The sequence below is a fragment of the Falco rusticolus genome, chromosome 6 (genome assembly GCF_015220075.1).
Source record: "Falco rusticolus isolate bFalRus1 chromosome 6, bFalRus1.pri, whole genome shotgun sequence".
Lineage (NCBI taxonomy): Eukaryota > Metazoa > Chordata > Aves > Falconiformes > Falconidae > Falco > Falco rusticolus.
In genome coordinates this window covers 33979608-33982072 of record NC_051192.1, presented here as the reverse complement: position 1 = coordinate 33982072, position 2465 = coordinate 33979608, and positions in this window count along the sequence as shown.

The following is a 2465-nucleotide window of genomic DNA, read 5'->3' as shown; positions in this document are numbered from 1 at the left end:
TATGCCATTCCTAGCAGTGTCCCCCTACTCCTGTTCCCCTTCTTCAAAGGAAGCTGTTCAGTTTTGCCCCTATATGACAGAGGTGAGAGACAACATGCCTCCCATACTGTTTCTATCCCAGTCTGGAACAGAACGAGGTTCAGGAAGAACTGAGGTCCTAATTTTCCCCAAGAACTGAGAGGGACACATATGGAGCAGTGAAGGTCTGTGCTGGGCTTTGCCTTGCCCCTGCAAGGCTTGCATTTCATCCCCTGGCTCTGGCAGGCTCTGGCTCACCATTGCTGCTCTGGTCTTTCTTTAAAGGTTTGCCCACCAAGGTACATGGTGGAATGGGGTGACTATGCTTACTTGGTTCTTGACTTGGCAAAGAACAGAGGGATGGTGCTAAATAACAGCCACATGTCCCCCATTCCTAGATAATAATGTCACCTGACAGATGTCTTGAGTCTTCTGTTGCTATATAAAAAAACCCCAAAACCTACCCAATGTATTAACTCCATTAATTACAGCATAATGTTAATAAAACCATTCATTAACACCACTGAAATTTTACACTGAAATGACAGAAGGTGTTTCCACTGCCTAGTCATTCAAACATCGAAATGTCTAGCTGCACTTTTCTGTTGCTTTATATGTGGGAAAGCAGTCATACTTTTTGGAAATGATAAAAGTATTATGGCATTTTTACTAATTTGAGACCTAGTAATCATAGTGTTCACTTAATTCTGATCTAAAATAAAGAGAAAAAACCAGGAAGTATTTGTAATGTCTGAGAAAATATATATATTATTGAACACACCCTGATATGAATACAGGAAGAAAAAGGTACAGCAATTCCACTTGCATGCAACTTACCCTCTCTTCTAAAATGTAAATTTCTGACTGTGTTTATACCCTGTTCTTGCAACTCTTTTCATTTACGGTCTATGTTGAAGAAGAAAAGACATGAAAAACGTAAACTGCAGGGCTGGGTTTAGCAATCCTCCAGTGTTGGACTCTTGGCAGAATCCAATTCTGTTGTGGGACAATTTGCATGGCCCTTGCTTGCAGGGCCTTGGAGCATCACGCTCCTGCCTGCAAAGGTCTGTAGGTCCTCAGTGTCCCAAGAGGTACAGAGCAGACTGTGGCAAGATTATTGAGTAGAGCACAGAAAAAAAGGAGGTTAAAATTACCCAGCAGGCTTCTGCAAAAATGAGTGAATTTCACAGAAATCGTTGAGTAAATACAGCAAAGCATCATTGAGAAATCCTGTCCAAGGCAACCACCACTGTAGCAGAGATGTACGCTCTTAGATAACACACAGCACAGCAGCTGTGAAGGCTGTTTTTGTTGTTGTAGAAGAGAGATTTGTGGTGGTAAAACCTTAACATACTTGAATTTTAGCATTATCCAAGCTAGAGCACAAGGGTTTGTAATGCTCTTCTAGAGCCTGAGAGCGACTCTGGTCCCTGCCAATTGAGTATGATTACAAGTATGATGATGAGTGTAACTGGGGAACAGAAGCTGTTACCTCTTTTACACACACTAGAGTCTGACTTAATGACGTTTTCATTCTCAGCAAGACTTTTCTGTTATGTATTAAGCTCATGAACTCATTAAAAATATTTTAATATACAACTGAACCTTTGTAATTACTCCCTGTACACACCTTCAGCTTCCAGTGATAGGAAATAAAGCTTCCCTGCACTTGGGCCCATCGTTTTCTGTTTCATCACTATTACTTCAACGACAGTATACATCAAACACCTATCTATATATGTCTCCAATTGCTTTATAGAGAGATCAACATCCTCCTTTATGCATGTGAGGAAACTATTCAGTTTATCTAGTACGGCAAGAAGGATGCTAGTAGAAGCATTCCTTACTCTGGGAAGTCATAAAATGAGATTGTTTCCCAGCTCCTCAGTTTCTTGTCTTTGCAGGAGCACAACACTTTTTGGGGGTACAAGTCCCTGTTGCATTATAAAGACAGTACCCAACGTGCAATCCAGTCTAACTGCTTTATTATAATTATGAAATTCTCACATACAGCTTAGAAAATGGGGCTGAGAGTTTATAAAAACAAACATAATCAAATCAGGTTCATACTTCAGTGTGCAGACTCCCAATGGCTCATGAAAATCCTGCAACAAGAGAGAATGTCACCACAGCAGTCGCTGAAGAAGCCACTTATTCTTGCTGAAAGAGGGATATTTTGGGCTCAAAATTTTTTTTCACGTGTGTCTTTTTATGGGCTTTAATGGTAGTGAAGCCTTCAGCACTGGAGTTTTTGGTATTGCAAGCTTAAGAGTATGATAAACAAAAAGAAAGATGGAATTGTGCTTTGACTCGGTCATTTTTTAAATTATTATGGGTTAATGGAAAGTGCATGCAAATGAAAAGTGGACAAAAATGCCTTTTGTTTTTTTCCCCTCAAAAAAATGAATTCAGTCCTTTCTAAGAGAAGGGACTTAACTTCCCTGAGT